At 40.3% G+C, this 23,752-nt stretch overlaps 1 protein-coding gene and 1 long non-coding RNA gene across 3 annotated transcripts in view; one reads left to right on the forward strand and one right to left on the reverse strand.

Moving 5' to 3' along the window:
- The window catches only part of IQCH (IQ motif containing H), a 212,212-nt gene that overhangs the window by 149,364 nt on the left and 39,096 nt on the right, over positions 1 to 23,752 (reverse strand). The window lies entirely within an intron of this gene.
- LOC124508463 (uncharacterized) lies at positions 3,864 to 22,480 on the forward strand. Its single transcript, XR_006961260.1, has 3 exons — positions 3,864 to 3,942; positions 18,759 to 18,825; positions 20,395 to 22,480. It is a non-coding gene; the product is annotated as an uncharacterized LOC124508463 (long non-coding RNA).

A 23,752-nucleotide genomic window follows, 5' to 3' on the forward strand; every position in this document is an offset into this window, starting at 1 on the left:
CAGCTTCATGAATGTGCTGATTGCCTAACAGAAGTCAAATTTCCTCTGCTTCTGGCTTCTCCTTTACATGCTTTACATTTTAGGCTGGAAATGGTATGGACTATCCTATATATAGAACAATGTTCCCTATATCTGGTACTTCATTGCTATTTCCCAAACTCTGTCGTTTTATGCCTAAACCTGCTATAATAGCTTTTTCAAAATTTAAAAGATATGGAAAAGCTTAAAAAAGAAAATAGCAATCATATTCCTGCCAGCCAGAATTAATCATTGTTAATATCTTGGTATATTTGCTTCTAGTGTTTTCAAATAGAAAAACCATTCTATTTTATTATTCTGGTAAAAATGATATATACTCATTATAAAGATTCCAATTAATGTAGAAAAACACAAAGATGAAAGTTTAAGAAACCATGCCAAATATCGTTAGGTGATCCATTATCCCTGACATCTTTGGAATGATTAATATATCATCTTATAAAAATAGGATTTATATTACATTATTAAACTTAATTTTTGACATGAATTTAATAGGAGGGGAAAGGCTGAATTAAACCCAACAAATTATTAAACCTCAAATCAATATTTCTTTACCACAAGATTCCTGTGAGTTGAAAAAGATTCCTCTGCACAGAGGTAGCATAGACAATGAGTAGCAGGGTTGGGCTGTGTTCTTATGAAACTTTATGTACAAAAATAGGCGGTCAGCTCTCAGGCAGTAACTTGTAGATACCTACCCTGTAGTTAAATAAAGGTGATTATGAAAAACCTTTAGATTTTTAAAAATCATGTTTTAAAAAATGTTTATTTATTTTGAGAGGGAGAAAAAGAGACGGAGGGGCAGAGAGAGAGGGAGAGAGACAATCCCAAGCAGTCTCTGTGCTGTCAGTGCAGAGCCTGACTCGGGGCTTGATCTCATGAACCATGAGATCATGACCTGAGCCAAAATCAAGAGTCGGATACCTAACCGACTGAGCCACCCCAGCGCCCCCAAAGTCGTGTTTGAAATTTGAATAACATATCCCATCTTCAAAAGATGAGAGCATTAGAACTATCTTGCTACTGGCATCCCCTCTCCCTCACCTTCCAATGTTTTATTATTATTTTTACATTGCCCAGATTTATAATATCCACATTCTGTTTTGAAACCACAATTGCTGGGATTGTTTAGCATCCATTCTACACATAAATGGATCCAGCACCCCCAACAGTCCTTTTGTTATGGCTTCTCTATGCTTGAGTTACTTACTTTGATTGGTTGTTTAATCGCCTGCCTTTGGTTATCAAGCAGTTCTTTCTAACAAGTGTTCATGGGTTATACTTGAATTACATCTGGGGTCATCCTTTTTTTTTTTTTTTTTTTTTCTCAAAACTTTGCAGACACTGACACATTGTCTTCTACCATGAATATTGTGAAATCTGATGCCGGCTTAATTCATCCTTCACCCCTTGTCAGTGATTTTTCTTTCTGCCTGCATGTCTGAAACATTCTGTGTTTTTGAAGTTCAGGTGCTTAACTAAAAAACCTTTATTCCGTAACACTCAAAATCAAATTTTCCTGGGATTCAGTGTTTTCTTTCCACCTGTAGATTTTGTTCTTTCTTCATCTCTGGAAAATTTTCTTCCATCATATCATTGGCTATGTCTTCCCTTTTGCTGGGTTCTCTCTCAGAGATACCAAGTGTCATTAAGCGTTGGCTCATCTTTACCTTTCATGTTGTGGTTCCTAATGATTCATTTCTCTCCTGGTTCATTTTAGAATAAAACACCCTGATTTTAGCTGAGCATATGGCTATCCAGTCGCAGACTACATTTTCCAGTGTGGCTAAGTGTGGACATGTGACCAAAATCAGACCAGTAAGACGTAGGCAGCGGTGGTAAGTGTAACCTCTGGGCCATCTCCTTAGAATGCCTACCCTGGACTATCTTTATCGTTCCTATGGGCTGAAAGTGTAGAGAGGAGCCAGCTTCAACCACTGGAACGAGAATGTCTGTAACCACAGGAACGAGGTGATACAGCCTCCAGAGAGAAGGAAGCAGAGTCATCCTGTGAGCCTTAGACTTTTCATGTGTGGACTGTTTTGTGAACAAGAAATAAATTGATCTATTTATGGCATTATATTTTCGGATTTCTTTGTTACAGCAGCTTAGCCTGTAACGAACTACTATGCGTATCTATTAGCTTCTAATTAATTTCCTTTGTCTTTTTCCGTTGCGTTTGCTGTGCTTACAGTCTTTTCTCCGCGCCCATATTTCAGTGTTCAGCAGTGTGTGTTCTGTTCTTCCTATTTATAGTTTATTTATTAGTTCCATAAAGTATTTTGGTATTCAATTTGTTTCCTTATGTCTGCAACCTCCCTTTTTATCTCATTCTGCTGTTTTATCATCTCATGGTTGAGTTCTAGTTTTACTTAATTTATGTTCCTAGCAAGCTGTGCTATCATATGAAGAAATTGTGAGAAAATTCCTTCTGTTCCTTGAGTTATATTTTTTTCTAGGTTAGGCTTTGTCTTTTGCAGCCCATAGTTCTCCCTCCCCCCTTCCTCTTCCTCTCTTTTTGTTAGCTGTGGGTGAAATACTGGCATTTATGTAATAAATCAGCATAGTGGCTGTATCATTTCTTTCCCCCTTGTATATTCTTGGGCAGCTCTGCCCAGACAATCTGCTTGCTCTGATGTAGCATCTCCTCCCCCGTAGTCTGCTACCAGTGTGTTTTCTTTCCCATGTGAGCAGCAGGTACTCTGGGTCTCCTGTACCTTTCTGTTAGCTGAGGGCCTGGGTCAGGGAAGCCTCCATTTTAGGATATATATAGTCTCTGTTAAAATATGTAGGCTCTCTCCCCTCTCCTGAGGTTTTGATGAACATCCTATATCAGGGTTTGCTCTACTTAGTTAAGGATGAATCCCTCCCTCTCTCCCTCTAGCCCCAGGGATTTTGGATCATTTCAGTAGAAGCCTGAAGACTTCACTTCTCTCTGGAAGAATCAGACATTGTTTGCTCTCCAATTTCACCTCTTTCTTCCACGTCCCCTTGTCAAAAGAGAAAAAAAGGTAAGGATGCTTGCTTGCTTGTCTTCTCTCCAGATTTTGTACTGTTTCTGAGAATCTCAATATTTTGATAATTTACCAGTGGTATTTCGTTTCTGAGGGGCAGGAAGGGGGTAGAATTGGAGCTGTGTTGTACCTCTCTACTCTGCTCCAGAATCTTCTGCTGGGTGAATTTAAACCTACACAGCCACATTATACAACCCTGCATGACCATATTCTGCAGTCCTGCCTCAGCCCTCCTCCCCATATTATGGATGGCACACTAAAGATCAGGAAGGGAAAGTGGCTAGGACACACATCTCATCTGCCCAATAGAGGCAGAGCGAAAAGGGCACATCACTGCTTCATGGCCTAGGGCTTTTTTACTCTATTTTCTTGCTTTCTGAGTTCTCGAACCTTTCAAGCCAAACACAGCTCAGGTCAGTAGCTCTATTCCTGTCCTCATGGTAAAGCCCTATCACTCTGTTTTTCATTCCTTTCTCAGCATCATTTAACATAGGGACAGTCTGGGCCTCACTTTCTGTCAGAAAAACTCTCCAGCATTCTTGGAGCTAGAAGAACTCCCTGGAAAGGTATCTATAGCAGAAAAGCAAAAACCATGGGCTTGGAGCACTGGATTTCAGTCCTACCTCTGTCATTTTTTTTTTTAATTTTTTTTCCAACGTTTATTTATTTTTAAGACAGAGAGAGACAGAGCATGAACGGGGGAGGGGCAGAGAGAGAGGGAGACACAGAATCGGAAGCAGGCTCCAGGCTCTGAGCCATCAGCCCAGAGCCCGACGCGGGGCTCGAACTCACGGACTGCGAGATCGTGACCTGGCTGAAGTCGGACGCTTAACCGACTGCGCCACCCAGGCGCCCCATACCTCTGTCATTTAATCAGCAGTGTGCTGGGGTAAGTCATTTAACTTCTTTGAGTCTCCTTTTTATTTTCTGGAAAAGAGGGATATTATTAGCTACAGGGCAGCTGAATTTTATGTAAGGGAATTTTTCCTGAAAGCATGTCAAATCTCAACTCACATAATTTGAGACAGCCAGACAGCGAATGGCCGGAACGGCAAAGACTGTTGCTTGGCCTTCAACGTGTGACACAGGCAGAAATTACATTTCTCAGCCTCCCTTGCAGCTTGATTTGTCTTTGGGACAAGATTCTGGCCAGTGCTACAGGAATTGCATTGATTCTTCTGGTTGGGATAGAGACACGATAGCAGGAGCCCAGCAGCCACCTTAGCCATCTTAGATCACAAGAAAGTGCAGAGCTGCCATATAGCCATTAATTGTGTGCGGTGAGAAAAAATTATTGCTGTGTTTAATCACTGTTATTTGTTACATTTGCTGAGTTTACATCGTAATGGTACAGGGTGTTTTTTATTTATTCAGATGGTGTCTCTCTGTGGAGACTTCAGCATAAATATATCTCAAATTCAATCAGCCTGCACCAGCTTTGGAAAAAATGAAAGTTTGTTTCTTTTTTTTTTTTTTTTTTTTACATTTGGGGGGATTGAAATCATCTCAAACTTTGTGTATAAAGCAATAATGCAATATTATCATTTTATATCATGGAATTGCAAATTTATATAATCCAATTTTGCATAAAATTCAGCATCACTGATCTTCCATTAGGCCACTGTGAGGACTTATTATGTAGAGATGCACACCATAACTTTTTCTCATCTCAGGAATTGTTGAACATTCTATTGGAATGTAACATTCATTTTTTTTAGAGAGAGTGTGTGCACATGTATAAGCATGTGTGGCACACAAAAGTGGGAAGGGGCAGAGAGAATCTTAAGCAGGCTGTATGCCCAGCGTGGAGGCCATGGAACCAGATGAGGGGCTTGATCTCACGACCATGAGAACATAACCTGAGCCGAAATCGAGAGTGGGATGCTGAACTGACTAAGCCACACAGGCACCCCCTAACATTCATTTTTAAAAAGGCACAAATCATAAGGTCATCAGTTGATACATTTTAACAAAGCAGACACTGTGGGAAACCAGCATCCAGAATAAGAAGTAGAGCATTGCAAGCACCCCCAAGACCTCTCTCATGCTCCTTGTCAGTCACTACCACAACCCGAAGGTAACCACTATTCTGAATTCCACTCCCAGCTATTCTTATTCTGTTTTTGAATTTACATAAATGGATTATTACAGTATTAAATAAGCATCAACACATCAGAGAGCAAGGTACCAGAATTCAGAGTCTCCATAACACATCATTTATAATGTTCACAATAATGAAAAGTTACTATGCTTACAAAGAAATGGGAAAATGCTCATATAGGAGAAACAGTTGTCAATACAAACAGATCTTGGAGGTGATGCTTTATGATATAGATTGTGGTGATGGTTTCACAGGTGTATGTGTAATCTCCAAACTCATCAAGTTGCATACATTAAATATGTACAGCTTTTGTATATTGGTCATACTTTAATAGTTCTAAAAAAAGAAACAGCTGTCAAGATAATTCAGAGGGTAGAATTAGTAAATAAAAACATTAAAGCTATTATTGTACATACTTTAAGGACCTTCAGGGAAATATGATCGTAATTAATTAACAGATGGAAAATCTTGGTAGAGAAATGAAAACTATAGAAAAAGAAACAAATGGAAATTCTAGGACTAAAGAGTGTAATACCTGAAATGAAAAGTTTATTGGATATGGTAGTCAACTTGAAGAAAAATCAATAGATACTATCTAACCTGAAGAACAGAAAGAAAAAATTATTTTAAAAAGAACAGATCTTCAGAAACCTATGGGCAATATCATGTTGTAAAATTTGTATTCGATCGAAGTCCTAGAAAGAGAGGAGAGAGAGAAATGTAGAGGAAAATACTTAAAGAAATAATGGCCAAAATGTCTCCCAGTTTTCTGGACAACTTAAACTTACAGATCCTAGGAGCTCAAGCAGGATAAACACAATCAACCCCCCTGGAAGCTAAAGACAAAGAGAAAAACTTGAAAGCATCCAGGAAAAAAAAAAAGAAGACCATTATATAGAGGGAATCAACGATCCAAATGATGGCTGACTTATTAGAAACGATGAAACTTTAAAGCATTGAAAAAAAAAACCACAGAAAAACTCTGGCAACCCAAAATTTGACATAAAGGCAATATAAATACTTTTTTTGGCAAAAGAAAACAATGCGTCACCAGCAGGCATGTGTTACATTGCCTTCAGCAGGCAAGAAATGCTTACGGGAAGATTTTTTAGGCTGACAGAAAATGACACAAGATGGAAAGTTAGATGTCTATGGTAAATATAAAATACTATGTGTTTTTCTTCTCTTAGTTTCTCTGAAAGGCAATTGGCTATTTAAGGCAAAAAATTATAACATACTGTGCAGTTTACAATATATGTAAATCACATGACAACAATAACACAAGGAGGTGGGTAAATGAAATTCTATGGTTGTAAGTTCCTTACATTGTATGTGAACTGGTGCAATATTAACTCTGAGGAAACTATAATAAGTTAAGGATGCATATTGTAATTCCTAGAGCAACCACTAAAAATAACACAAAGAGGTATGGTTCAAAAGTCAATAAAACAGAATATTAAAAAAATTTAAATTATATAATCCTAAGTCAGGCAGACAACAAAGGAACAAAAAAGAGATGGTAAAAATAAAAAACAAGTAGAAAAATAGTTTTTCTACATCAAACCATGTCAATAATTGCATTAAATGAAAATGGACTAAACACTCTAATTAAAAAGCAGAGATTATCAGACTGAATTTTAACCCAAGATAAAACGATATGCTATCAATAAGAAGTGAATTTTAAAGACACAGGTTGAAGTGACAACATCAACAAAAGGTTGAAATGCCATATAAACAGTAAGCTAAAGAAAGAGGGAGTGGCTATATTAATATCAGATAAAGTAGACTTTTGAAAAAAAATGTTTATTTTTGAGAAGGGGGGCCAGGGGCAGAGAGAGGGAGACACAGAATCCGAAGCAGGCTACAAGCTCTGAGCTGTCACCACAGTGCCTGATGTGGGGCTCAGACCCACGAACCATGAGATCATGACCTGAGCTGGTCAGACACTTAACTGATTGAGCCACCCAGGTGCCCCAGACAAAGTAGACTTTAAGACAAGGACTATTATCCAAGAGGAAGAGAAATAGGGTCAATTAGCCAAGAAAACATAAAAATCATAAACATGTATGTCTCTAATAACATTAACACAAAATAATAAAACAAAAATCATCAGAACTAAAGGAAGTAGTAGATAAACCTTCAATCAGAGTTGAAGATTTAAAAATTCCCCCTCGGTAACTTGTAGAACAAAGAGATTTTTAAAAATCAGTAAGGATATAGAAGATCTGAGTATTAGATCAAGATCAGCCCCCTTGAACTAATCGATATTTATAGAGCACTACAACCAACCACTGTAGGATACACATTCTTTTCAAATGTACATGGAACACTCACCAAAATGAATTATATCCTGGACCATAAAATAAGTCTCAAACAACTTCAAAAGATTTAAATCTTACAGAGTATGTTCTCTGACCCTGATGGAATTAAATCAGAATTCAATAAGAATGAGAGAACTAAGTCAACACCCTTCTACATAAGGGTGGCTCTACATGAGCCAAAGAAATAATCACTCGGGGAATTTTGAACTGAATGATAATAAAAATGCAACATATTAAAAGTTGTGGGATGCAGCTAGAACACTGTTGAGAGGAAAATTTATCATCCTAAATGCTTACATTAGAAAAGAAGAAAGGCCAAAAATCAATCATCTAAGATTCTACCTTAAAGAGTCTTAATATAAAAAAAAAAAGAGTAAAATACACTCAATATAAGTCAGAGTAAGAGAATAAAAAAGATAAGAGGAGAAATCAATGAAATAGAAAACAAATAATAGAGAAAAATAGAGAGAGTGATTCTTAGAAAAGATTAATAAAACTGGAAAATCCCAGCAAGAGTGATAGAGAAAAAGAGAAAGCAGAAATTGCCAATATTGAAGGTAAAAGAGAATGGGAAGGAGGTAGATAAAGGGAGGGAAGAAATGAAGGAGGGAAGGGAGAAAGGGAGGAAAGAAGAGAGGAAGGAAGGGAGGAAGGAAGAAAAGAAGGAAGGGAAGGAGGAAGGAAAAGGCATATGGAGGGTTGCAGTTCTCAGAACTGGAAGGGGTCATAGGACGAGGCAAGGGTAGTTAGTAGCAGCAGTGACCATGGGGTTGGGAACAGACTTGAAGGGTGAGGTGAGCGGAGAGGACCATGGAGGAGACTCCAGAGGAAATATCACGTTGAACACACTGAAGTCTGAGATGTGAGCATCTGTACATCTCACAGGCCCCGTATAGCACATCGCATAAAAAAAACAAAAACGAGTGGAGTTTGTTATGATGTCCCAAAGCCTCCAAGAAAATACTAGATTCCAATAAAATGAGACTAAGAAAGGAAAATATGTAGTATCGTCTAAAATGTTTTCCATCGAAAATACTTAAAATCCAGCACTTAAGCAAAACTTCCCGAGGTGCATTCCTCTGAATATAGTTCTAGGAGCTGTTCTGCCGGGAAGGGTCTGAGGAAGTTTGGGCAACACTAACTGCACCGAGTGTTCGTGATGGGCACCTCCTAGAGATTCATGATGAGCACCAGTGAGTCAGTGACTCCAGGTGGCCTAAGTGTGTGAAGGTCAGTCTGACTCTCTTCAACCTCACATTTGTCATCTTTATGGGACCACGAAACTCTTTCTTTCATGGAACACCTATTGTCATTCCAAGGAACCAGCATTCTGGGCAAGGAATTAACGCATAGCTAACAACGGTCATTGCTGTGATTTGTTAGTATCAGACCATACCTCAAAATTTAAAGATAAGGGAGAGCTTGGTTTTTTGTAAAACGTTTCTTCAAAGGAGCCTGAAACACACTGGGCTCAGGGATTTTCTGGTGGATTCAGACTAACAAATAGAAGTCTAATTACTTCCTGTGGTTCTTTTTTCTCTATAAATGTAACAGCATTTCTTTGTAGCATTCTGGTAGAAATTTAAAAATTCTGGAAAAGCAGGGTGCCTAGGTGGCTCAGTCGGTTGAGCCTCTGACTCTTGATTTCAGCTCAGGTCATGATCCCAGGGTCGTGGACTCAAGCCCCATGTCGGGCTCTGTGCTGAGCATGGAGCCTGCATGAGATTCTCTCTCTCCCTCTCTCAAAAAAAAAAAAAAATTCTGGAAAATGATTACAAGAGAACAATAAAGTACTGGGATTTCATCTACATGTCTGTTACATCTCATACAAGAAGAAAGAATGGCTTGAGTTGCTTACCTTTGTGATTTTGGCATATTGGTGAATACTATACCACACTACCGCTCCAACATTGTCACTAGATATGAAAAGAAAGCAGCTGGAGGACCTCTGTGTTCTATGCAATCTTTCTGTAACCTAGGGCTGCAGATCACAAATTGATACTTAGAATAGATCGCCTCAACCTTTACTTGGGGCCCATGAGAGGAAGCGAGTTTAAATGGCGGTCCTTTGAGTTAAGACTTAAGAAAGACTTTGTGAATGGGTTTATTATTTATTATAATGATGTTTGCTATTGCGATGTATTCCCTTATTATAGAACAGTGTGCTGGTCTCTGGGCATTGGTGTTTAAATACCGGCAAGGGTCACAAGTGAGAGGAAGTTTGGTCCTCATTTACCTCATACCAGCAGTTGGTTTGGCACACAGCTGCAGAACTGCTGGGGCTCTTTTTATTTAATTTGGCATCCCTTCCTGAGCAGTATTGAGACTTTCAGTTCAATGACTCCACTGGGCTTTGCCATAATTTCTATGCTGTATCAGTAAACTCTGCGGAAGAGATGCCTAAGCAAACCTGAAAGCAGGCTAGGAACGCTTCCAGTTCAGATATTTTTGCTTAAGTCAGTGACAGAATTAACCCTAGATATAAATTAAGCTTGTTTAAAAAATACAACTTTATTCATTAATTAGTAGAGAAACTGATTTGTAAGGAATATTATTAGTAATGTGTGTGTGTGTGTGTGTGTGTGTGTGTGTAAGACTTTGTCCTTTGCCTGCAATTTCTCTTGGGACAATTTTCCTAGACTCTGAATCACAATGTCAGAAGAAAATACAAGCCCAAATTCTGAGTGAGCCACATATTAATTACATGGCTTGGTCATATACCTTAACCTCTATGCCCTGAAGTTCTTATCTGTGAAATGGGCATAGTGATCTCTCCAACATGCCCTGAGTATTATAGGTGGTGACACATAAAAGTCAGGTGGTGACAGCATCAGGCACATAACAGGTACTCCACAGATGCTTGGTGAAATGCATAATTGCAAAAAGAAAAACATCAACACCTCCTGTGAACTTTGTTTCCATGGTCAGAAGAGAAACCCGTTTCACCTGGTCTGCTTTTCTGTTTCATAGGTCATGTTGGTCAGAAAAGGGAAAGGAAGGGAACCAAAGGGAATCGATTTTGCTCAGAATCAGAATCCTGGGCTGTCAGAACTAGAAGAAATCTTAGGGATGGTGTGATCAACGCCCTAAATTTACAACTGAACAAACTAAGGCCTAAGGAATGTAAGTCATTTGCCCCCAAATCACATAGAAGTTAGTGACTGATTCAGGATTGGGGTCCAATATGAATGTGGACTTTTCGTATAAAGGGGATTGTTAATATTATGTGACGTTATGGTGTTTTAAAAAATCTTCCTTTGGCTAACCTGAAAAATAGTTCTCTTTTCATAGTTTTCTTATTATTTTTTTTAAACATTTTACTTTAACCCATCAGGAGTTTTCTTTGGCTTAGGATGTAAAGTTAGGAGTTAACTGAATGCTCTCTTTCCAACACATTAGTCCAGTGACTTGGCCCCACACATCTAACTGTCCCTCCCTTCCCCACCAACTTACACCTTTCCTACATTCAAACTTATTTTTTTACAGTAAGGTCAATATCCGTGCTCATTTTTTTATTCCATTGATCTGTTAATTTTTCTATCCGTAGGATGCTATTATAATTATGTTAATGTTATCATATGTTTTAACAAGTTATATGAAAAATTTACCTTCATTAATCTTCTTTAGGAGAAAAAAAGTCCTGAAGCTTTTGCCCATTTATTTTTCAAGATGATGAACACTGGCAAGTTGAAAAGAATTAATATTCCACACAAACCAAATAAAACCCATAAGTTTTTGGATTGAAATTACATTAGATATAAATATTAATTTGGAAACAACTGGAAGTTTTTATTATAATCATTTTTCCTTTTCAGGAATATGATATATTTTTATTTATTCAGTTGCTCTTTGATGTGGCTCAGTAAATTCGAGACGTAATGTGTAAAGCTTTAAAAGCACTCTATGATGATCTAGGGAAGGGAAAATAAAATTCTACCTGAAGAGATCTGGGGAGATATTTTTATGGCGGAAAAAAGGAGAGCGTTACAAATGTAGCCAAATGAGGTATGTGGTATTTCATTCTTTACATTAACTTGACACAGCCTAACTCAATTACAGAGGTCCTTACCAAGTTGTTATTCAAAGTCATTGACCACATACACACCAACCAACAGCAAATTCATACTGGATTCTTACCAGATCTGCCACCATGTTTGATGTTGGAGATAGGTTCCCTGTTCTCAAAGGAGTTTACAGTCTAACTGAAGTAAGTGTCCATCTTTAAAAGCATCAGCTCTAGAGGGCAGACCTTAACTGTTCTCACAACACATACACTCACACGAAAGGTAATTATGTGAGGTGATAGAGGTGGTAATCGTTTCACAGTATAGTATATATGTGTACAAAATCATGACATTGGACACCCTAGACTTACACAATATTATTCTCAACTATATCTCAATAAACCTGGCGGGAGTGGGGGTAGGAAAGAACCAGCTCCCCTTTTCTGATCCTTGGGTTAGTATAGCCTCTTAACTGAGTAATTTGATCTTTTACTTCTTCTATTCCCAGACCAAGGTGGAGAAATTTCTCCGGCAAATTCCTTGGTCATCAAGGGAGCCATTTTTGGCTCGGTGCAGGTCAAAGTCATCATCTTCAAAGCCACCTGCAGGGAGCATAGAATAAGAATTAAGAATGCCAACCTGGAAATCAGGCTGGCAAGTTCGAATTATGGCCCTTTGACTTGTAGCTGTGTGACTTTCGGCAAGTTATTTAGCCACTTTTGCCTCAGTTTCCCCAAATATAAAATGCAAGTGGTAAAATAGTACTCAACTTGCAGGGTGACTGTGAAGATTACACGAGACAACTTGTGTCTGTTGTACTTACCACCATGCCCAGCATGGAGAAGCACTCAGAAATGCTGGCTCTTACTTAAAATGTAGTGTCCTGGGCAGGTAATACATTTCAGCTTCACATGCAGCCTATAGCAAAAGCACAGCTAGGTGTCCTGCGAGTGTTCGAGATTAGAAAATGGAGTTGGTGGGAGAATTATCTTTCCTTCTATGGAAGTTTACGTTCCACACTTGAAACTATGGGCAGATGGAATGATAAACACGAGTGTGTGGGGAAATGGTGATATCTTCCCCTGGGATTTCAATGTTTTAGATTAAATGATAACTCCATAACTAAGAGGGTTACAGTTTTGAAAATTCTTGGCTGAAAGAGTCAATCCTCTTTCCCCCTAAATTATGGTTATATTAAATGAATCCAGTATTGGGTATCCAGTACATCTTTAAATGGGTTGAGAGGAAGATGTTGGGATGGTATTTTCTCTGTGGTCAGCTCCCTCTCTTGGGTCCCTGCCTGTTTTCACTTTACAACGCTTCCTGGTAACTTCCTACGAGGATCAACCCCTTTGCAGTTAGAAATGGAAAACGGCATTCTGAGACTCAGAAGAGAATTTTCTTAGGAACATATTAAACAAAGTGGGGTGAGGTCCCCAGGCAAGCTCATGGGAGATATTAGTGCAAATGAACCTAACCACCAGCTGTATCTGGGCCCCTCACCAGCCAGGCACGGGGAAAGGGGAATTCCCTTGCTCCAAGTGGCCCCAGTGGCTTGAGAACCATGGGGAGATAGGGAAGCAGGGTATCCCCACGGGGAAATCCCTGAGGATACTTTGTATTACAGACCGGTTCCTTCCCACCTCTCTTCTCGGCTTTCTCTTTCTCCTCTTGATGCATACTGTTTCTTCCAGCCAGGGTTTCTCTCCTGCTGTGGGTACTACAGTTACTTACATAGAAAGAAAGAGCAGTGACAGGGAGATGTGTTCCCCCCACTTCTCTCCCCAGCTCTGAGTGTTAAGCTAAAAAATATGAGTACGTGATCAATGCGGTCAGCTCCAGGCATAAACTGCTTTGAAAGACCCAAGCCCCCGACAGGAATGTAGCGTTACTAGTGTTACCAGAGAAGCGAGATATCGCCTGAAGGCGAGTGGCCTGTTACGGTAGGAAATTAGTAAAAAGGAAGGCAGTGGTTAAGAACAGAGGCTCTAATATCAGATAGGCCTGGGTTTGAACCCCGGCCGTACCACTTACTAATTGCATGACTGGAGCAAGTAACTTAATTTCTCTAAGCCTCAGCTTCTTTATCAGTAAGATGGGAGAAACAGCACTGCCTCCACTGGGATCCATGTGGGCATGGATATCAGAAGCTGAGCACAATGCAGTGTAATTGGTCCAGTCCAAGCAGAGAGTAGCTATTTATTATAAAAAGTTGAATCAGAGAGTCAGAATTTCTTAGCGTCCATAAAGCACTCTCCACAGGGATTGATTCATATTCCTTTGGCAGGAGCAGCTTCACAGATGGATGCATCAGACTATAAATGTGTGATGCTGCTCACCAGGAAGATCGTCCAACTAATTACCCTCAGTCAGTCCCCCCGTCCGCTAAGCAGCCTTCTCGCTGCGCCTTCCGTATAGCTTTCTAAGAAGGATACAGTGTGCTCACCAGATCGGGTTGACCTGAACATCCAGGCTCGTCCAACCATTATAGCTCTCCTTAGAATAAATCAGGGGGCACTCCAGTTTATACGTCGATCTCTGATGAGTTCAGCTGTACTCAAGAGACTGGTCCAACTCTGACCAAATGGAATCTCTAATCCTGTCAAGCTGAGGGTCGGGTCACACCCTGGGTTGCCCCGAATTAATAGTCTTCCAGGGCTCTTGAAGCTGCGAATTGCTGACCTGCCATACAGGTATAGCCAGCCTCGAGACTAGTTTCTTTGAACTACACAGGATTTTTTTTTAATTTTTTTTTCAACGTTTATTTATTTTTGGGACAGAGAGAGACAGAGCATGAACGGGGGAGGGGCAGAGAGAGAGGGAGACACAGAATTGGAAACAGGCTCCAGGCTCTGAGCCATCAGCCCAGAGCCTGACGCGGGGCTCGAACTCACGGACCGTGAGATCGTGACCTGGCTGAAGTCGGATGCTTAACCGACTGCGCCACCCAGGCGCCCCTACACAGGATTTTTTAAGTCATCTGGGCAAGAATTTACAAATCCAGAGATTTCGCCGAAAACGCAAACACGCGTTTCCAGCTTCTCTCGAAGACCCAGCCACAGGGCTAGGGCTGAGGTGGCTGCCTCCTCCAGGGAGGGCCGGTCTCTGCAGCTCAGCACTCCAGTAATGAAGACAGCTCTACACCCAGTCTGTTTTCACCAGCCCTGTCCCAGCAGACTTACTTTTGTGACTCCTGTTGTAAGTAAGAACACTTTAGACATTTTCTTAAGGTTTTTACTTCTTGGAAAAGAGAGAAAAAGGAAGAAGAAAGCCTACCCCATGAACACTCCTTTTGATAAGTTTGGAAACACACCTGTATTTTAGAAAACACTCAGATGAAGATAGTCCCCTGGGACATTTCGTTGCACGAGCAGCTGGGACCACAGAGAGTTGGTAAGTGGGCGAGATTGGGGAGGCCTCACACTGTCCTGTGCTGAGGCTGGTAATTGGCAATGAGGAAGGGAGGGGGTGCAGCCAAAGGGGTACAGGGTGGAGTGGAGGGGCGGGCAGACAGGGTATATGAGAAGTCAGTGACCCCCTGTGCTCCAACTGACTCTCTTGCCTCCAGAAATCTGGCCCCAGATCCTGCTTTGGACTAACACTGGGGAGGAAGATGTGAGACGTGGGAATTAGGGATGGGTTTCCAATAGAGTCCTAGGAAGTAGTGGGGAAGTACTCAGCATCTGGACAGAAAGCCCAGCCATCCGGCTAGATTGGCAGCTCTGAGTGGCCACTCGTATGACAGGGATAGAGTTGTATGTAAATGGTCAGGGGGAAGGCTGTCTGTGGAAATCTAAATAGGCCATTTCATGAACACTGAACAAGTTCAAGAGACAATGCTAGATAATGCTATTCAAGAAATCTTTATAGCCAAAAGGAGAGGAAATAAAGTTTAATAACCAATGAGGACATCAAGGGAGAGAGATTGTTCAGGAGAATTCTAAAGCTGCCATTCAGTTAGAGAATCTGGAGAAGTGATCTAATTTCAGAAACTGCCTTCAGCCCTTCTTTTTATGATCGAGGCTGAGATCACACCATTAGATTTCAGTAGCCCTTTCAAGGCCAACCATCAATTGGCCGTACCTGTCCAACCACATCTTTTGGTTTTCCCTTTATAAAAATTCGATATGGTTAGGCAAAGCTCCAGGCCACCCTCTGTTACTCATTCTTCTCCACCTCTGCCTTTGCTTGTGTGGCTTCCAGCGCTGCAAATGCATGGCCCTCTTCTCTCAGCCATGCCCACCAGCTCCTCCAAGGCGTGTTTTGACGCAGGCCTCCCCCCAGCCGTTACACCCATCACTACGTTGTCTCCCCTGAGAGACTGGCAGTTCTCCAAGGCACCCGTGTAGCATTCATTGATCTGGGAGACACAGAATCAGCACCGTGGTCCCAGCGACGACTCAGAACAGCCAATTTGTCTTCTCAGGATACAGATGGGGAATCTCAGTCCTTAGAGACTAAGTGTTGTTCCCTTGATAGCATGGAGCTTATAGCAGCGGCATGGGACCAGTTAGCACCCATGTCTTCTGAGTCTCCTCTTGGTCTCTGGTTCTTTCCACTGAAGAGCTCATGGCTGCTTCCAGACCTCACAGTTGCCAACCATAAACAGATTTATTCAGGCTTCATTGCAAATAGAGATGGAAATCAAAAGACTATACAAATTGGGTATTTTGGTGGCATATTGTCCCACCTTTACAGGCTAATGAGAAGGATTTCCTCCAAATAAATATCTTCTGGGCTTCCATTACACATTCTACTTCAGAGGTGATGCTTCTAAAGAAAGTATAGGGTGAGTTACTCTCGTCTATGGGTACTTACTTCTGTTCTACCAATGAGGTTTTAAAAGGCTAAGAATGTATACTTGAATTCAAGTACAGTTTAAGGTACAATGGGTTAGAATATTGGAGAACACAGCAATTGTATTTATTCATTCCAAGTATCTCTCAGTGGATAATTAACCTGGGCCATGATAAAAACAATTCTATTAGGCCCATTTCTCTTGTGGCTAATGCTACTGTGCTACTTGCTATAGTATTTTTCTTCTGCTTCATCCTAAGCAGAATGCTCACTATAATAATGCAAGTATTACCTCTTGTGTAGCGGTTCCATTTTCCTGCTTGCAATGGAAAAGCCACAGTAGTTGGATGAGAGAAGGAAGTTTTAGATTTTCACTCATGAAGATGCAATTCTTATGAAAATCTGCAGATCTATCCACTTTCTGGTAGGTTTCCTATACCATTAACTAAAGAAGTAGGTCTTTTATCCATAAAGAACACAGAGTTTTTAGGATACTTCTTTGTTCTGATACATAATTTGCCCCATACTGGATGTTTGTATAAAAGAAAAGGAAATCTATCATAGGGAGTTCTAATTTGGGGGGATCATGGACCCCTTTGGTCCTATAGACCCCTATGCAGAATAATGTTTAAAAAAATTTTTAATATTTATTTTTGAGATACAGATAGAAAGAGCACAAGCAGGGGAGGGGCAGAGAGAGAGGGAGACACAGAACTCAAGGCAGGCTCCAGGCTCTGAGCTTTCAGCACAGAGCGTGATATGGGACCCAAACCCACAAACCGCAAGATCATGACCTGAGCCGAACAAAGTCAGACACTTAACCGACTGAGCCACCCAGGTACAGAATAATGTTTTTCAAATGCATAAAATAATATACACTGGAAACCAAATGTACTGAACTACAGTTCTATCCATGGACCCCTGGTACCTTAAACCTATCCTAGAGCTGACTCAGGGTCTACCATCTACGTAATGTTTGGCTCTTCAAAGTGGAATTATGAGGTTAGAAACACAGCCTCCTAGTTACCAAAACTCAAGTCCAAAGCCCAAGTCACAAAGTGCAAAGGCAGTGGGTCATGTCAGGGAGCAAGGCTAGCTGGTTAGCAGGTGGCTGCTGACCTGGGATGATTCCAGGACAGTGAGAAGCTCTCTTCCTGCATCCCCAAATCCCCCTTCTCCCTGTCCACTCATGCTTGAAATCCCTTAATAGAGTCTCACTCCTTTGGTTCAATTAAATAGAGGATTTACTCTTGTTAAAAAACAAAAACCCATGGGAGAGGTAATAGTCCATGCCAAAGATTTTCAAATTTATTTTCAGGAGTAGAACCTATTTTTCAAATGCAACTTTAAATAGAATTCTGATAGGTAAGTAAACGCAAGTTTTATAAGAGTTTAGTATAATTCTATATGTTGAATTATATATAAACATGTATATGTATATATCTATTTATATGTAAATCAACACTGGAAACAATGAGGTTGTCTCGATGAAGGCAAATTATGAAATCAAGAGTTACAGATAATAACTACCATCTTACATCCATCTCAGCATACAATTTATTTCTGTATTTTTTTCTTGCATGGACAAGACAGAGAAAATTCTGATGCAAATAGATAAGGAATTTCAAATAGCTAACAATTTGTTATGGTATTTATAACCTCAGGATCTCCCTCAACTAAAATGGTCCAGAAGCTTTAAAGAACAGTAGGAATTTTTGGTTTCAAAACAGAATCTCAACAGTATCTAACACATGTTCAAATTCCTTGGTAATTAAGGATCAGTTGGTGAGTACTTAATTTAGGGAGTATGTCCAGTAGATTTCATCAGTAAGTTGAATCCTAACTCCCCTACTGATTTCATAACCTTAGGTGAGTAGCTTAATCTTAGTCTCCATCTCATGTGTAAAAAGGTTATAAAAATGGCATCTATTTTATAGGTATAAGGGTTAAATATGATAGTGTTCATAAAACACTTAGCATAGTGTCTGGCACAGTTCATAAGTGCTTTTATTATTGAATAATAATAATAATAATGGAAGTACTTTTCAAACATGTCATGTAACATTTTAAGATGCTCCATCACATCCATTTAAATTTCTTTTTAGGGGTGCCTGGGTGGCTCAGTCAGTTAAGCCTCTATCTCTTGGTTTCAGTGCAGGTCAAGATCCTCACAGTTTTGTGAGTTTGAGCCCTGAATTGGGTTCTGTGCTGATAGTGTGGAGCCTGTTTGGGATTCTGTCTCTCCCTCTCTCTCTACCCCTACTCCTCTCTCTCTCTCTCTCTCTCTCTCTCTCTCTCTCTCTCCCTCTCTTTGTCTCTCAAAATAAATAAATAAGCTTAAAAAAATTTTTTTTAATTTCTTTTCGGGTATCTCTGCACCCTCTTGTTTTGGATATTCACTCAGTTTCAAAACAATCTACTTTTGTTTGGGGGTTGAGGCAAATTTTAAGATGATGCTTTACTGCTGACCTTTTATCTACAGCTGTAAGTGAAGCAGCAGGCCGACCCTGCACTGCCAGATGGAACGTGTGCAGCACATTTCCAACCAGGTGAGAACCAACCCAAACTTAAAATGAGCAATGAGATGATCTATAATGCTATATAATCACATTGCAATGTGTATTATTGTAATTTTACCATGTACCATTGGCTCTTGTGCTGCCAAATGTGAGCTCCAGAGAACTTGCCTGGCTTTTAAGGCGTGATAGCTCGCGTGTGTCGTGATACCAATACCAGTCGAATGCTAGTAGGGGCTAGGCACCGCTTTAAGACCTTGACCTGTATTTGGCCTTCACTTATTTATCTGTATGATTATTACAGGAGTGGATATGAGCAGACATAAATTTCAAAACGTGACCAGTACAAAGATTCGCCCTAGCTAGGGCACATTCAAATGTGCATGTGCGTGCACGCACGTGCGCTCAGAGTTAACCCGCCAGTGCAAACTAATCCATTGCTGGTATCTTAGTATGTGCTAAAATTTGGTACCTAACTTAAGTATGTCTGTGTTGTTCTTTACTGCACTTTAAAATCGTTCAAATATTTATCAAAAAAATTAAGTGTGAATTGAATGTTTGCAGCTTCCCCGAAACTCACTGGGGTTCTCTGTAACAGTTTGAAAACGAGAGCATTAAACCTTTTTACTCATTTATACTGAAGTGTGAGAGGAGCCAAATCAGATCCTTTTGTGGAAGCATAGGTATGAAGAAGGGGAAGAAAGTATGAGATTTCTAAGGTTAGTTCATTTTCTACATAGGCAAGACCCTTATTAGGCACCTCTTATGTGCCAGCAATGTTATATTATCTATAATTCCCAGAACACCCTTGCCTAATGGGCACCATTATCCTGACTCTGTGGAAGAAACTGACAACCCGAGATGTGCATTTGCTCACTGGGTTGCATAACTAGAAAATGGCAGATAGGACCCAAACCGATCCACTGGATTCCAAACCTTCCCACCACACCAGACGGCCTCCAACCCAAGCTCCCCATTTTATAACCCAGGAAAATGAGAATGAGCAAGGTAGAGTAACTTGCTCCTGGAAACAGCTAGTTGGTGGCGAGGCTGTTGCAGGAATCCAGGAGCAAGGGTATTTCACTAGGAAAACTCTATCGGACAGCCCAGTGGAAAGATGCCCCGTGCAACCAGGGTAACCAGGGCCAGCAAAATCGCTTCTTCACTTCTAGACTTGGCATCAGTCACTCAGTTTCAAGCAGAGACTAGATGAAGGAGGAGACAGACCAGTTCTCTCCTGAGCACCTAATACGAGCAAAGCACGGGTCGGGGCAGTGGAAGATCTGAAAAACAGGCAAATGGATCAGACCACAAGGTCCCTGCCCTGGTATCAGTGTGGGGGAAAAGGCATCATCCTAGGAAATATTAAATAGAATCTTTGGAAGCTATCTCAGTAATATTTTGTTTCTCTCCCTCAACCCCTACATGAATGTAAGTTTTAAATGTCAGTATTAAACATGGCATAATACAATATCACAATTGTCTCTAGTCCTAACGTTTTCAGAGCACTTATTTGTACCAGGACCTTTGCTAAGTGCTAAATCTCCATGCAATCCTATGGGATACTCTTATTATGGACATTTTACTTATGAAACAACGCAGGCTGTTTCCGAGAGATTCCCCATCTAGCAAGATTCACACCAGGCAGTTGGACCCAGACTCACTACGCTCAGAGCTAGCAGGTGCTTGGAGTTCAGCGTAGGGTTGGTCTGGAAATGCATGCAGGATCTCAGCACAGAAACTCAGGAAACACGCAAGAAACCCTCAAGAAGTTGGAGAACTCACTACCGCTGGATTTTTGATGAATGATATCCGATGCAAGCATAGCCTCTGATGGCTTCTTCCCACCCCAGAGCCGTCGTGGGCTTTTGTGAGAGCCAGAAAGCAGCCGATGATAACTCTGTCATCACTTCCTCCAGCTTTTCCAGTACTCCAAACCCAGGCAGAACTAAAATTCTAGACGGCAGCCACATACGAAGGCGATGCACCACCCTTCCACCCACCACCGCCACCGCCATATTGGTGGGATATATTTTAGGAAATCAGGAGGAAGGAACATGAGAAGTCATTGTTTTCTTGAGAACTGTAAGCAACCTGATGAGAAAGCTCTCTAACGACAGAGGTGGGGATGCTGTGCATGCCATCACAGTCCTTGGGTAATGACTGTGTGTCATAAATGGGATATGGCATTTCTGAATGTCTTTAAAGCTATTTCCTTTTGTTCCACTAATTTAATTTACCAAATGCTCCTGGGAAAAGGGAGGGGGACCAAGATGCTGACTCCACATTTCCTGAAAAATCAACATTTTCTTTTTAAGCCGCTCTCAAGGAAATTACGTCTGATTGTTGTCGGCTGGCTCCCTCAAACTCTACCTCTGTCAGAATTCTGACCCGGCAGGTGTGAGGAAGAAATAGATGCAGAACTTGAGTGAATACCCACATCTGTTTTTGGAAAAAAGGAACAGAAGCAGCACAGAAGGAAGTAAAAGAGATAATTGCTGGCTTGAACTACAATACATTTTACTTGTGGGCAGAGGGCCAGCTTACAGCAGGCTGAATATGCAGGCCCATCTTATTGGAATTCAGCGGTGGGCCTCCATTCTTGTCCGGAGACAGCTGTAAACCAGCAGCCCATAGCATCACAATCAGGCACCGAGTTTTGTCAAGGAATGCTGATATGTACGGAAGCAGCTTTGTCTGCTTCAACTGCACCCCTGCCTAGTGAAATGACAGTCAATCTCTGATTCCAGATGACAAGAACTGGATAAAAACTTAAAACAAATGGCGACCTTTCAAAAGATTAATTTGTTTACCAACAAAATGTCCCCTCTTTGTCATCTGAGATGGGGGTGACCTTCACTTTCCCGTATCTAGGCTGAAAGGATGCTGACTATAGTCATCTGTTAACTCCATCTCAGCAATTATTCCCTTTTTTATTTTTAGTGACAAGAAGGGTTTATTAATTCACTCTGCTTCTTGTTATGGTTTATAAATGCAACAAGCTCATTCTGAATTACTGCAGTGTAACATCAATTTGTTTAAATCTAATTCTGCTACCATTGCCAAATTACGTTGTGACTGTAATTGTGGCCATATGCATGGGCTTAAAACACAATCATGTTTTGAAATCGGCCTTCTTCCCCCCACCTCCCCGAGCACCCCTCCCCCCTACTTCTGGTGCTTCTAATCATTTGACATTAACACAATTGCCTCGCTTTCCATTACTTTATCATTTCCGAAATGAATGTACTTTCACGAGAGAGATTACTATGTACACCCCAAGTAAAACAGTAAAGAATGAAACTATGATTTGTGAAGTGTGGTTGCTACCCAACTAAGTTAGTGAACAACACTGCATAACGGATGACTCATAAAATTGGGAAATCATAATAGTATTAAATTCAACCTCATGAATAAATAAAAGATTCTAAGTTTACATTGCATTATATATATATTTATTTGGAAAGTGGGACCAGAACTGGTATAATTCTACAGCAACTTATATGTTGCCACCAAGAAAAATGTTTTTATGCTTCTTTTCTAGGTCATAACAGTTATCATCAGAGTTATTTGTGCAGCAGTACAAAGCAATGTTTTGTTTGGCTATTTTGTTATGCATTCATAATCGTTCTTTTAAAATTCATGCTAACAGAGACATGTTTCAAGCCTTGTAAGAAACCCCTTTTATTTAAAACAAATAAATCAAAGTCAAATTTTCTGTAGGCCTTTGAATGTGTTGCCTTAGAAAGTCTAAGTGGGACTAGATGTCAGTGAGGAATTATGAAGATCAGAGATTTCTTCTTGTCTCCCCATACCTGTGAGGCTTCACTCTAAAACGTGTTAGAGGGTTGTTGTCGTTGCTTAATTTGGCAGATTTAAGATATGGAAAAAATCATTAGTGAGTTTCACTTTCAGTACTTTTTTGTAAATTGATTTTACATAGAGTTACAGGATATAAAAATCTGAAGGAATTGTGTGTGTGTGTGCGCGCGCGCACGCGCGCGCGTGTGCCTGTCTGTCTGTCTGGGGTATATGTGTTTTCAATGCACTAAAATCTTTGCATCAGCCCCTTATGATCAGGAAGGATATACCTCTTCATAAAATGGAGAAAATATCAGCTGCTAGGAACTAATCATGTAAATCAGCTGCATATTCAAATTTGCTCTGTCCAAAATGTCTAAGATTATTTACAAGCTTTTGACAAGCTGTTCAAGTTTCATAGGAAGTAAGGGAACACATGGCCCTCGGCAGCCAAATCATAATCCCCTTTGTGTTTAGAGTAGTTCTAAAAAAGGATTAGCCTTGATGCTGCTTTTCTAATTAACTATACATCACAACACTAGACACATTGCTTCAGTTTGGGTAAGTGCTTTCAAACACATTTTTATAAGTGGTAAATCACAACTGTATTTGTTCCCAAATGCTCTACATGACTATTTAAAACCAATACCCGAATATTTCTTTAACAGGACTTTTGGCACAGTGTTTCTGTTTTATAAATCCAAACTGAAAGTACCATTTTTCAGTTGGTACCACTGTATATACATACATCAACGTAAACTGATAGGATTAACTCTTTTGATTCAAATGCCGATAGCGTGAGCAAGATGTATATAATGTACATACATTTTAGAGCACGCTGGCGTAGATTTTCTTGGAGTTAAGTTTAATGGGAAAAAAGGATCATCAGTATAATAAATGAGTGTATATTATCTATGTGTCATGTGAGGCAAAGTACTTTCCCAAACCCTGTGTGTTCAAAGTACTTGGGCACAATCCCCAAAGCACTCATCCTATTGGGAATTAGAAAAAAGAATATAACAAATGACTAAGGTTCTGCCCCCAATTTTGGGTAGAGTTCTGAATTCCTATTTATTTCTGAATCTTCACTCACATTCATGAAAGTAAAGCATAATCCTCTGTAAATCTAGAGGTATGCCTTTTTAAACTTTGATGTCAG

This window comes from Lynx rufus, unplaced genomic scaffold (assembly GCF_022079265.1).
Source record: "Lynx rufus isolate CCGP_SWC_20201006 ecotype Redwood Valley unplaced genomic scaffold, mLynRuf1.p SCAF_13, whole genome shotgun sequence".
Taxonomy (NCBI): domain Eukaryota; kingdom Metazoa; phylum Chordata; class Mammalia; order Carnivora; family Felidae; genus Lynx; species Lynx rufus.